The sequence below is a fragment of the Lissotriton helveticus genome, chromosome 6 (genome assembly GCF_964261635.1).
Source record: "Lissotriton helveticus chromosome 6, aLisHel1.1, whole genome shotgun sequence".
In the NCBI taxonomy this organism is placed as follows: Eukaryota; Metazoa; Chordata; class Amphibia; order Caudata; family Salamandridae; genus Lissotriton; species Lissotriton helveticus.
In genome coordinates this window covers 440,286,772-440,301,266 of record NC_136067.1, presented here as the reverse complement: position 1 = coordinate 440,301,266, position 14,495 = coordinate 440,286,772, and positions in this window count along the sequence as shown.

Below are 14,495 nucleotides of genomic sequence, written 5' to 3'. Positions count from 1 at the left end.
AATGAACAGTCCTATTTCTCATGCAAGAGACATGAACTGCTACAATCGTAAGACAGAATGCGAAGTATAATACGTGCAGCGTTAGCAGTAGGATTAAGTAATACTGCAATAGCTTGGTCTGTAGCATTGACATATATTCATAAAAATACATACGTTAATAACAGGGTAAAAGACTCATCTGGTGCTTCTGAAATAATCCTACCCCAGTGTACCTAACCTAAGTGCAGTACGAGGGAAGAAGTAGGTGCTGTACAGCTATAGTTTAGTTTAGCTATATTTGCCAAGAGTCCCTCTAGGTTCTAGTCTGCTCCATACCTTAGAAAGAGAGAGGTTGGAATCTCTTTCCCGGGTCTTGATCTCTAACACCTCGCATGGGGAGTCAGAAACACTGGAGCTGGATTCTCTGCATGGAGCATGGCGCCGTCTGGTCAGTGCATCAGTTGGGGACTTGACTTCCTTCCAAACTTGCCATGGCGAGCAGCGTCGTGCAAGTAGGCAGTCGAACCATGGACCGAACCGTGGTTTGCCATGGCAAGTGAAGGTATATTTATACCTTGAAGGTGTTTTGGAATGGCAGTATTGACGTAAAAGTCGGGCATAAGAACGTCATGAATGAACCCCTAAGGAATAGATGTTCATGCGTAATAAATGAGTTCTTGGAGAAATCAATATCCAAGCAAGGGGAAGTCCTAAAGGCTTAAGAGTCTGGTTTTCCAAGAACTTGTTGTGATGTAGATGATCGGATGTAGGTGGCCATGCCTGTATTTGGTTAGCATGAGCAATGCCTAAATAAGGGCTGGATTTCTATGCCTATATAAGGGTTTCTATGCCTATAAATTGTACCTATATAAGGGCATAGGTCAGGAAATTTATACGGAATCTAAATTGACACACAACACAATACTTCTCCAGCCATGAAGGGGTGCTCGATGAAGGAAGTGCAGCTTATAGAGGAACAGTGGAATATATCTAAACCATGCCCTCTTTTGCCTTGATGGCCAAGCAGTTGACTAACATAGCCTCGGAAAATTAAAGAGGCTATATCAAGGTTTGAGGAATCACATACCTAGGTTCCAGTTAGGAATAAGATATCAAGGTTCTCAGTCAACATTTATTTTAAGTATATCATTTAGATGTTTGAGGGGAAATGTCATGTTTATTAGGAAACCACTGAGATATTCAGGTTTCCCTGGTAGATTAGTAATAAAATCAGATGAAGTATCAAATGATTAGGAGGACTGACATATTATTCAAGAGAATAGGGCTTCCAGGAAAGACGAACAGAGAGTAGATCTGGAGTAGAACTTACATTTCTATTTAGTGAGAGAAGTTCTATGGTGCAGTAGGCTTAGAGTAAAGGAGGAAAAAGCATAGAAGTTGAATATTCTCTGGCTCTTGCTTTGTCATCAGGGTGGATGGGTGCAGATGGGCTTGGCTTTGGAACACCATCAGTGTGCTAGTATCACACCCACTGCAAACATCCACTGCATGTTTGTACTGTCCGTGCTGTAAATGCTGTAAATGCAACAACAACAAAGTGATGGATGGAATGCTTGTATCAGCCATTAACAATCCCAATCCATCATTTTTCACTCACCATGCCACCTCAGTTTGAACCCAGCCATACGCAAATCAGCTTTTACCCTGCTCCAATCTGAGCAGTGCAGCTTGAACTACAGTACAAGTCCTCCCTGACTTGGAAACAAAGCAGCCCAGGACCATTTTTGCCTTTGTCATTATTATGGGTTCATCAGCCAGGTATAGCTTGATTCCAGTGGTACAGTGAGCACAGGGCCACATTTGAGATACCTGTTGCACCTAGGGAGCCAATTGCAACAAAAAGAAGGAGATGGGTGGAATGGTTTAATTAATCTTAGCCATTGTTAATCACTCAGGCTACATCCAAATCCCTCATTTTTCGCCCAGCATGTCATCTCAGTTTGAAGCCAGCCATTTGCAAAGCAGCCTTGATTTTTCTCTCACCAGAAATGTTCAGCCCAAACTACTAGTTAAGATCCTGTCTGCAATGGAAAGCAAACAAACCAGAACCAGTTTCACCCTTAATATGGGCTCATCAGATAGGTATAGATTGATTCCAGTGGCACAGTGAGCATGGGACCCAAGTCTTGGCATACCCGTTGCACTTAGTGTGGCAACTGCAATGACAACAAGGCGATGGATGGAATACTTTAATTAATATTAGCCACTGGCAATTGCTCGGGTTTCTTCCCAATCCATCATTTTTAACCACTATGTCACCTCAGTTTGGATCCAGCCATATCCAAATTAGCCTTGGCGCTGCTCCAATTATAACAGTCCAGTCTGAGCTACCAGACCAGGACCAGGCCCAACCATTACACATTCCGAAGAAACTTAAAAACCTGGCTCTTTTAGGTCTGTCCACCCCTCTGTTTCTCACTGAATTTCTGCAAGCGCTATGAGAGCTTCGGGTGATTTTGCGCTATACAAAATCAAACTGAAACTCCCTGAAATGGAACACAAGCAACCCACAGACCAATTTGTCTAGCTATGGGCTCATCAGCCTGATATGACTTGATTCCAGTGGCACAGCAGTACAGGACTGACATCTGGGCATATCCATCGCATTTGGGGTGGCAAATGCAACAACAAGGAAATGAATGGAATGCTTGAATTAATCTAAGCCACTGCTATTTGTTTGGGGTACATTCGAATCCATAATACTTTGCCCATATTGCCACCTCAATTTTGAACCAAGCATATGCAAATCAGTCTTGACCTTGCTCTTCATGGGAACAGTCCAGTCAGAGTTGGCAAAAACAGACCTGAAAGAGTTTTTCCTATAAAAGGAGTTGCTAATGAGGAGTCTTATCAGGCTCAAGTTTATAAAGAAGGAGAACATATGGGTAGAGTTGTAACATGGCCTGCAAGAAAAAAGACCAATTGAAATCGAATAATGGCCATTAAGGACCCTCAGATAAATGCAGCTATCTCGGACAAGAAACCATCTTCTCTATGTTCAGTTCTGTGAAGGATGAATGCAATGTTATTTTGTCCGGCCTTTCTCTTATACTTTCTTCTGAAACTATCGCTCAAGAGATGGAGACTAATCCAGGGAAAGAAATACATTTTTCACCTGGCCAGCAGTAAATCTCAAGGGGCTGAATATCATTTAAAGAAATCAAAGTGACTTCACCAAGTTATAGAAATCCTTATTTCATATTTGATGGAGGTGAAATTCCTCCATCGTTTGCAAGGATATGATAATAATTTTTCAGAAACCTGTCAAAGATCATTTCTAATTGGGTTCATAGTGTCCAATTATGTTACTAAACACCAATTATGTAACATTAAATTACTAATTCACAAGGACAAAAATGGGTTTCTGCAAGGTCTTAGTATTGCAGCTAACACATATTTTTCAGCAGAGACTTCTGACTATTTTAAGAAAAACAAAATGTCAACCACACTTGTTCTTCCGGATGGAGAGAATACTTTCAACCTGGTGAGCCATTGTCAGGTCTCAAGAAATGTTAAGGAACTTGGAAGAGATGGCACACAGGACAGGGGAAAATACGCAGCCAGACGAAAAGACCAGAATTCCTAGATTCACATACACAGCTCCAGTCACTAGACGTGCGGCACAATCAGGCACAGTTCTGGGTCCATAATGGGAAACTAGGTATTTCATACCCACCTGTACTGAGTTCGCTTGTCTGGCAGCAGTGTATGTTGTGAATCTTTGTTAATTCCAACAGGTAGCACTTGACTTCGTCCTTTCACCATTGCTGATTTCTTCCTTGTTCAGGTTCCCTAGTTCTCTTACCTGGCGATTGAGGTTCCGGTCTTGTTACCCTCTTGCCACATTGTCTACTTGTTCAAGCCTCCTGTCTCCTTGTGCAGCATAGGCATTTAATTTTCAGCTCATGTGTGAGATTTGCGGTACTCTGGGTCTAGTTACAGCATCCCCATTACTTGCACTGGGCAAGTCCAACACTTTGTTACCTTTATATCTATCTCTTGTCCTATTTTATAGATCCTTTAGTTCCTTCCCACAGAGGTGGAGATCTTGGTGTTCATAATTTGGCTCTGAGAAGCTGTGCCTTGGAAATACTGTGGCATCTTAAGCAGGTGCTTCTTCTGATGTCATGGTTACTAGAGATTTCATGTTGGGTCCTGGTATCCCAGGAGATAGAATTGTGTTGGATCAAATGTACTTGAGCTGTTACCTGAACTGGCCGGGACCTGGATGGATTTCTTCTTACTCTGAAATAAACCTGAAGTTCTCCACATCTACCTGCCTCCTCTGTGATCCTTTCAGCTTTTTCAAGGATCTTACAAATACACTGCAGGTTCTCCTATCAACAGCCTGTTGAAGAGTCTCTCTCTCTCTCTCTCTTTCTCTCTTTCCCCCTCTCTTTCTATCTCTCTTGCTGTCTCTTTCTCTCTTCCTACCCAATTTAGCCCGGCCATTGTTAACATCCTTGTCCCAGTACAAAGTTTACATCCTGAAGGGAAACGGATGGATTTGCCTTGACAAACACACCCTCAAAGTAGTGAATTTGTGACATATGGGAATCTTTAAATATAATTCTTGCAGCTTATACATTCCATAACTTGATGTTTATATAAGACTTATTCAGTTCAGGTAATTATCAGCAACAAAGAGATCAGTCAAGTGATATCTAAAACTGGTTTGAAAGAAAAATCCCCGATCTCTCACATACTTGTTGCTCTATTCATAGCATCCCTGTCAATTTTTTATTTGCTCTCTTTTCACTAGTCAAGAGCCAGTAGCTTAATATGATGTCGCTGGTCCGGTCTCACTGACAGACAGCACTTTTCCTAACATGTAAACTTCCTTTGTCAGAACAATTACACATCCTCGATCACCAAGATTAAAAATGCTTTGAAATAAACTACCAAGTATACTTTGTATTTCACTGATCTAAATACTTCCTATATTTTCTTTTTTTAATTACTCTTCCCTATTTTTGTGTAAAATGCTAGCCAAAATAGATGACATCTTTGATATTTTATCTGCAAATCTAGAATTTCTACCAAGTTTTTAAATCTCCCCAAGTAGAAGGGGCTATCTGTATTATTTAGCAAAAGAGCAGAAATTCATCAATTTGAGAACAACAATGACACTTCCATTGTGTTACTAATGTTAAGAGATATGGATATTTTCGAATAACCACATTATGCTTAACTTAGAAATTTGCCATAAAATATCTGTTATGATACTCTCAAACTTGGGAAAACCAACTAAGGGGCTCATTAGGATGGCGAACGGAAACGGGTACCGTCCGCCATGGTCGCGGCAAAATCACTCCCGACCGCACCGCGGAGAATCCGCGGTTGCGATTAGGATGATCAAGTCAAGAAACTCCGACCGCGGCGGACGGATCACATCAAACACCGTACGCGGCGGATGGAACACAACAAACACCGTCCGCGCCAGGCGGAACCAAAGGAACAGCCACCGCCACGGACAAACATGACCGCGGGAACAGGCCCAACCGCCGCCATACCTGCGGAGGGTCCGGCCGCGTGATTAGGATAACTCCGCCATTCCAACGGAACTCACCGCCGTCCTCCACCGCCACGGAAACAATACTTCGGAAAACGGACCATGACTGTGGAAGGACCACACAAACACCATCCCTGCCGTCCAACCGATTACAAAATGGCAGACGGAAGTAAATAGAAAACACACCAAACAGAACACCCAACCACCTGAAACACCCACCCCCAGGAACGACACGCCCCAATGACACCCCCCAAGCACCGAAAAATGCACCAAAATCACCACACCCACAGAACACCAGATTGCCAACAACCATTGGGACACCACCACCACACAGAGTACAAAAAGAATCCCTCCCACTACCACAGTCCTTTGCATCACAGCATAGCTGCAAGCAAGAGCCACAATACCACGAACAGCAGACACACACAAACACACATACAACCTGCACACAAACACACACACCAAACAAACCCACACAACACCATCCCTTCACACCACACACCTGCACAACCCACCCCACCCCACCAACACCTTGCACATCACACACCATGGCACCAAAGAAAAACCCCAAATTCACAGACAGTGAGTTGAAGGTCATGGTGGATGAAATCATCCGTGTCGAACCACATCTCTTCGGCAACCTAGTCCAGCAGACCACCTTGGCAACCAAAAACCACATGTGGGACAGGATAGTGACCAGAGTCAATGCGTCAGGGACCGTGCCACGCACCAAACACGAGATCCAGAGGCGGTGGCACGACCTCAATGCAAGGGTGAAAGGCATCAGGGCGAAGAACCACCTGCGGGCACACCACACTGGCAGCGGCACTCCCCCGAAGCCCATACCATATGCAGAATGGGAGGAGAAGGTGCTGGGCATACTGCACCCTGAGAGCCTGGAAGGAATCGAGGAGGGACAAGAGGCAGGTAAGTACAAAGCAATCACCACTATCACACTGCCATGGTCTGCCATGCACAACTGCAAACACACATCTCCCTGGCCCCAATCCATGCATGTGGACCACACAGTCACCCAAATGTGAAGTCCTGGCCTCAAATGCACACACCACGACCAAACACAAATGTTGCCTCCTACCTTCTCAGCCTTGCATGTTGTCAAAGCAGCCAGCACTACAACTCCCAACAGGCCCCCATGTCCACAGGGATGGTGGTGGTGGGTGGGGTGTGTTTGAGAGAGGTGGGTTAGGTGTGTGAGAGAGGTGGGTGGGGTGTGTGAGAGACCAGCACTACAACTCCAAACAGGCCCCCATGTCCACAGGGAGGGTGGTGGTGGGTGGGGGGTGTGTGAGAGAGGTGGGTGGGGTAATTGCGAGAGGTGTGCGGGGTGTGTGAAAAAGGTGGGTGGGGTGTGTGCGAGAGGTGTGTGGGGTGTGTGAGAGAGGTGGGTGGGGTGTGTGAGAGACCAGCACTACAACTCCCAACAGTCTCCCATGTCCACATGGAGGGTGGTGGTGGGTGGGGGGTGTGAGAGACCAGCACTACAACTCCCAACAGGCCCCCATGTCCACAGGGAGGGTGGTGGTGGGTGAGGTGTGTGAGAGAGGTGGGTGGGGTGTGTGAGAGAGGTGGGTGGGGTGTGTGCGAGAGGTGTGTGGGGTGTGTGAGAGAGGTGGGTGGGGTGTGTGAGAGATCAGTATTATAACTCCCAACAGGCCCCCATGTCCACAGGGAGGGTGGTGGTGGGTGGGGGGGTGAGTGACCAGCACTACAACTCCCAACAGGCCCCCATGTCCACAGTGTGGGTGGTGGTTGGTGGGGTGTGTGAGAGAGGTGGGTGGGGTGTGTGAGAGACCAGCACTGCAACTCCCATCAGGCCCACATGTCCACAGGGAGGGTGGTGGTGGGTGGGGGGTGTGAGAGAGGTGGGTGGGCTGTTTGCGAGAGGTGGGTGGGGTGTGTGAGAGAGGTGGGTGGGGTGTGTGCGAGTGGTGGGTGGGGTGTGTGAGAGACCAGCACTACAACTCCCAACAGGCCCCCATGTCCACAGGGAGGGTGGTGGTGGGTGGGGTGTGTGAGAGAGGTGGGTGGGGTGTTTGAGAGACCAGCACTACAGCTCCCAACAGGCCCCCATGTCCACAGGGAGGGTGGTGGTGGGTGGGGGGTGTGAGAGACCACCACTACAACTCCCAACAGGCCCCCATGTCACGGGGAGGGAGGTGGTGGGTGGGGTGTGTGAGAGAGGTGGGTGGGGTGTGTGAGAGACCAGCACTACAACTCCTAACAGGCCCACATGTCCACAGGGAGGGTGGTGGTGGGTGGGGGGTGTGAGAGAGGTGGTTGGGGTGTTTGCGAGAGGTGGGTGGGGTGTTTGAGAGAGGTGGATGGGGTGTGTGAGAGATCAGTATTGTAACTCCCAACAGGCCCCCATGTCCACAGGGAGGGTGGTGGTGGGTGGGGGGGGGTGAGTGACCAGCACTACAACTCCCAACAGGCCCCCATGTCACAGGGAGGGTGGTGGTGGGTGGGGTGTGTGAGAGAGGTGGGTGGGGTGTGTGAGAGACCAGCACTACAACTCCCAACAGTCCCACATGTCCACAGGGAGGGTGGTGGTGGGTGGGGGGTGTGAGAGAGGTGGTTGGGGTGTTTGCGAGAGGTGGGTGGGGTGTGTGAGAGAGGTGGGTGGGGTGTGTGAGAGATCAGTATTATAACTCCCAACAGGCCCCCATGTCCACAGGGAGGGTGGTGGTGGGTGGGTGGGGTGAGTGACCAGCACTACAACTCCCAACAGGCCCCCATGTCCACAGTGTGGGTGGTGGTGGGTGGGGTGTGTGAGAGAGGTGGGTGGGGTGTGTGAGAGACCAGCACTGCAACTCCCAACAGGCCCACATGTCCACAGGGAGGGTGGTGGTGGGTGGGGGGTGTGAGAGAGGTGGGTGGGGTGTTTGCGAGAGGTTGGTGGGGTGTGTGAGAGAGGTGGGTGGGGTGTGTGCGAGTGGTGGGTTGGGTGTGTGAGAGACCAGCACTACAACTCCCAACAGGCCCCCATGTCCACCGGGAGGGTGGTGGTGGGTGGGGTGTGTGAGAGAGGTGGGTGGGGTGTGTGAGAGACCAGCACTACAGCTCCCAACAGGCCCCCATGTCCACACGGAGGGTGGTGGTGGGTGGGGTGTGTGAGAGACCACCACTACAACTCCCAACAGGCCCCCATGTCACAGGGAGGGTGGTGGTGGGTGGGGGTGTGAGAGAGGTGGTTGGGGTGTTTGCGAGAGGTGGGTGGGGTGTGTGAGAGAGGTGGGTGGGGTGTGTGCGAGAGGTGGGTGGGGTGTGTGAGAGACCAGCACTACAACTCCCAACAGGCCCCCATGTCCACAGGGAGGATGGTGGTGGGTGGGGCGTGTAAGCGAGGTGGGTGGGGTGTGTGAGAGACCAGCACTACAACTCCCAACAGGCCCCCATGTCCACAGGGAGGGTGGTGGTGGGTGGGGTGTGTGAGAGAGGTGGGTGGGGTATGTGAGAGACCAGCACTACAACTCCCAACAGGCCCCCATGTCCACATGGAGGGTGGTGGTGGGTGGTGTGTGTGAGAGAGGTGGGTGGGGTGTGTGAGAGACCAGCACTACAACTCCCAACATTCTCCCATGTCCACAGGGAGGGTGGTGGTGGGTGGGGGGTGTGAGAGACCAGCACTACAACTCCCAACAGGCTCCCATGTCCACAGGGAGGGTGGTGGTGGGTGGGGTGTGTGAGAGTGGTGGGTGGGGTGTGTGAGAGACCAGCACTACAACTCCCAACAGGCCCACATGTCCACAGGGAGGGTGGTGGTGGGTGGGGGGGTGAGAGAGGTGGGTGTGGTGTTTGCGAGAGGTGTGTGGGGTGTGTGAGAGAGGTGGGTGGGTGTGTGCGAGAGGTGGGTGGGGTGTGGGAGAGACCAGCACTACAACTCCCAACAGGCCCCCATGTCCACAGGGAGGGTGGTGGTGGGTGGGGTGTGTGAGAGAGGTGGGTGGGGTGTGTGAGAGACCAGCACTACAACTCCCAACATGCCCCCATGTCCACAGGGAGGGTGATGGTGGGTGGGGTGTGTGAGAGAGGTGGGTGGGGTGTGTGCGAGAGGTGGGTGGGGTGTGTGAGAGAGGTGGGTGGGGTGTGTGCAAGAGGTGGGTGGGGTGTGTGAGAGACCAGCACTACAACTCCCAACAGGCCCCCATGTCCACAGGGAGGGTGGTGGTGGGTGGGGTGTGTGAGAGACCAGCACTACAACTCCCAACAGGCCCCCATGTCCACAGGGAGGGTGGTGGTGGGTGGGGTGTGTGAGAGAGATGGGTGGGGTGTGTGCGAGAGGTCATTGATTTGTAGTGTTGGTACCAAAAACATGTCATGTCCACAGCATTGATCATGATAATCTTGTCCCTCAGGTGATCGCAACTTGACTGGCGAACGCAGCAACTGCCAGCACCAGTCGCCCCCCTCACAGCACGGACTCTCTGGGGACGAGCCCATTGCAAGCTCAGGCGCAGAGGACGACGCGGGGCCAAGAAGACTTCCAGGGCCATCAGGCTCCAAGGATATCACTGCCTCCACCACCTCGGCCTGTGTCACCACACCAACAGCTGCCATTGTGAGCTATGCAGCCACCACACCACCACCACTCCTGCCTGTGCCTGTTCCCGAGGTGGGGAAGGACACCCGCCCCATCCTGGCGCCGAAACCCTGGAAGCCATCGCCAGAGTCAATGCCTCCTATGAGCGGTCGCAGGCACAGTCTGATCGGGCCCACAAAGACTCACAAGAGAGCAGTAATCTGTTGCGGTCTATTGATACCCGCATAGGCCAAATTGTGGACCTCATGGGCCAGCAAACTGCTCTGTGGAGGGACTGGCTATCCCGCGCCACACCACCTGCCCCTCACCCAAGTTCCCAGCGGGACCGCTCACCAACACCACCGCCACCCACACCTGAGCCCACGGACAGGGAGGTGGCTCCTGACCAACCTGCCCCCACAGCTGTCTCCGCTCCGGCTCCAAGACGGAGGGGCCGTCCGAGGCTGGATCCAGGTGAGAGCAGTGGTGTTGCCCCATCTACTCGCTCTAAGAGGGGGCACCAATGACTTCACCCTTGTCTGAGCCTGCCATTCACCCTGCAAACTATCCTGTCTCACAATGCCAAGCCTTGCCACACGTCTGTTGGACTAGCTGGACATCACACTTTGTGGTGTCCCCACGGTGTTTCATCTGCCATGACCTTCAACTCTCACTCCCCCACCAACACTTCTTTGTAAATATGCACCAACATCAATCCTCAACCTGAAAATAAACATCACATAAACACTCAATGATGTGTGGCATCCATGTTTTATTCACATGATTGTCTTAGAATGTAACGTTACCAGGTGCAGGGATCAATGTTGTTGAGAATCATGCCTCTGTGGGAGTGACCTAGGGATAATGAGAGAACAACAAACACAGGTCAGGACAGAGATTCACACCCATCACAACACACTGTACTGCAACATCCCACAAACCACACTCATCACCAATTAAGTGGATCACAGGACACACATCAGGGAGCATTGCATATACACCATCTTCCACACACTTGCCAACAGAACATACCAGAACAGGCATCATAGACACACCACATCCACACTCCACCACCAAACATACATCACGCATTGTCTGGCTGCACAAGCGGTAGTTACTCACATTCAAGGGAAATAGCGATCAATGAGCTGACGCCTTTGGTCCACACCTTCTTCCTCACCACTATCCTCATCAGTCGACATGGGTGAGATGGGAGGCCGAGCAACCTGTTGGTCTTCAGGGTCCATGATAAGTTCAATGTTATTGCGCAATGCCAGGTTGTGGAGCATGCAGCAGGCAATCACGATTTTGCATACTTTGCCTGGTGAGTATGGCAGGGCCCCTCCGGTTTTATCCAGGCAGCGAAACCTAGACTTTAGCAGTCCAAAAGTATGTTCAATCACTCGACGTGTCCTCCCATGGGCATCATTATAACGCAATTCACCAGGGGTAGTAGGATTCCTGATGGGGCTCAGCAGCCACGGCAGGTTTGGGTACGCAGAGTCGCCTAGGTGGGGGGATGACAGACACAAATTTCATTACCAGGATTTGTGGGAACACCATGCCACACATACAACACAATTGTCCTCACAACACACTGACAACACAATTGTCCTTTCAGCACACTCACCTACAAGCCACGCACGTTCTGGACGCAGATTAGCCATCAGTTGGGAGACAATGCTGCTCCGCATGATGTGGGAGTAATGGGTGGAACCGGGAATCCTGGCACACACATGCAAGATGATGTAGTCAGCCAGGCACACCACTTGCACGTTGATCGAATGGTAGTGCTTCCGATTCCTATATACAGCTTCACGTGCCTGGGGTGGTATGAGACCAATATGTGTCCCATCAATGGAACCCACTACGTGTGGTAACTGGGCCAGGGCATAGAAGTCCCCTTTGATTGCTGCCAACTCTGCCAGACGTGGAAAATGGATGTAATCATCCTTGTAAAGCATCATGGCATTCAGAACATCCCGCAGTATCATGCTGAACATGGATTGTGACATCCCTCCGGCATGACCAACTGTGTACTGGAAAGTGCCAGTTGCAAAGAAATGAAGTGCCGCCATCACCTTTGCTGTGGGTGTGAAAGCTCCAGGATATGTCCTGCGTGGCTGCAGATGAGGTGTCAATTGTGTGACAAGCTCCTGCAATCTCAGTCGGTCAAGACGGTATTTGCGGATCACCTCCTCGTCAACCATGTCCTGCAGCACAGTGTATGGTCGATGCACATTTGGAGCCCTCCTGTGTGGGTGTAGATGGCAGCAGATGTCAAATGACCAACAACGCATAGCTGTGCAACACTAACACATCTTGACCAACACAATGCTAATAATACATGTTGCAGACAGTGTCAATGTGCGTGACCAGACCAATATATAAGGCAATACAGCTGACTACACACACAATGTACAACCACAATGAACATCCTGTGTGCTAACATGTACAATGTAACGTGCACACATGTTCAAACATCTTGCAACAACACATGACTGAGGGCCCATATGTGGACAAGCGTCCCCACAGACACACATGTACGTGCACACACAACATGAAATTGGAACACACCCTCCTTGTCTTCATGCACCCATGAACACACCTACAATGCCCCCTCAGCTGACATGCATGGGCACACAACAACAGACATGCATACACAGAATGCATGTACACACACATCATTGTTACTTGCACACACAAACCACACACTCACAACAGCTAATGAATGTGTGTACACACCCTTGCGGTACTGTGAAGATGTGTAGAAATGAAAACGTGTGTCCCCAAAACCAAAACGTCAACACGTCGCCATGCACATCTGACGCAACTTGGGCACACATCACTAGCCATTGTTAACCACTGGCAAGGTCAACAGTATGAGCACACATGCAACAAATGGACATGAATGTCGCACGTGGACACGGGCCATAGACTTCACATCAATATTCTTCCAGCATTCCGGACATGTCCTGACACACATGTACAACTAAGAAGATTACATGTGTGCGGAGACATGCAGTGTGTGTACATACGCCATCTGGGGACGCCTTCCACCAACACAGAGGATCACCGTTTACACAGCAATTAAGCATGACAAATGCTGTATGGTCAAGGACCATCCCGGTTACACCCCGCAAAAAGCATGTGCGCACTACCGCGACGGTGCATCATTTGAAATCAATCACTCACTGGCGCCACTATGGCGGTGCACGCATTCCCCGGGGGCGGTGCAGGCCAACACATACATTTGATGATGCAATCTGAAATGTCAGTTGAGAAACCCCCTTACAGTATTATTGCGGCACCCACCGCCAGGACTGGCCGGTCACCCACTGCCAGTCCAGGCCAGTCACCCACTGCCAGTCCAGGCCAGTCACCCACCGCCAGTCCAGGCCAGTCACCCACCACCAGGACTGGCCGGTCACCCACCGCCAGAACTGGCCGGTCACCCACCGCCAGTCCAGGCCAGTCATCCACCGCCAGGACTGTCCGGTCACCCACCGCCAGTCCAGGCCAGTCGCCCACCGCCAGGACTGGCCGGTCACCCACCGCCAGGACTGGCGGTGGGTGACAAGCCAGTCCTGGTGGTGGGTGACTGGCCTGGACTGGCGGTGGCTGCCGCAATAACACTGTAAGGGGGTTTCTCAACTGCCATTTCAGATTGCATCAACAAATGTATGTGCTGGCCTGCACCGCCCCCGCGGAAAGCGTGCACCGCCATAGCGGCACCAGTGAGTGATTATTTTCAATTGATGCACCATCGCGGTAGCACGCACATGCGGTTGCCGTTGTGTGAACGTGACGGTCCATGCACATGTAGCCAATGGGAACAGGTTACGCGTTGCGCGTAAGCGCATTCAAAAATTGCGGAAGCCGTGCACCGCCACACCAGTGCGAGTCATTGGCTCTTTTTGAATGATGCATCAAGGGAAAACCAATTGCTGCAGACGTGTGCCACTGATAAGAGCTCTGGGCCCTATGTATGTGTGAAGATTTTCTGCACACATTCACTGCTTCCAGCCACTGCTGCCTGCGACCGTCACCTCCACCTGCTGCTCCTGAGCTATCCAACAACTGCTGCCTGCGACCGTCATCTCCACCTGCTGCTCCTGAGCTATCCAACAACTGCTGCCTGCGACCGTCACCTCCACCTGCTGCTCCTGAGCTATCCAACAACTGCTGCTGTAGTGCCACAGTCCAGGACCTTGCCATGTCGAGAGTGCAAGAGATCCGGTCTCGTCCCTTCACCGCAGCGTAGCTGGACGTCCTTGTGGACGGTGTGCTCAGCCACTATGAACGGTTCTACGGTGCCCCCGGACAGGTGGTAAGTGAAGTGGGTAACATGTTGGTGGGCATGAGGTGGTCACTGACTCATTGCTTCTGCAAGGTTGGCGGTGTGCTGTGGGACCTTCACATGTGTTGTACTGCGCATGGCTG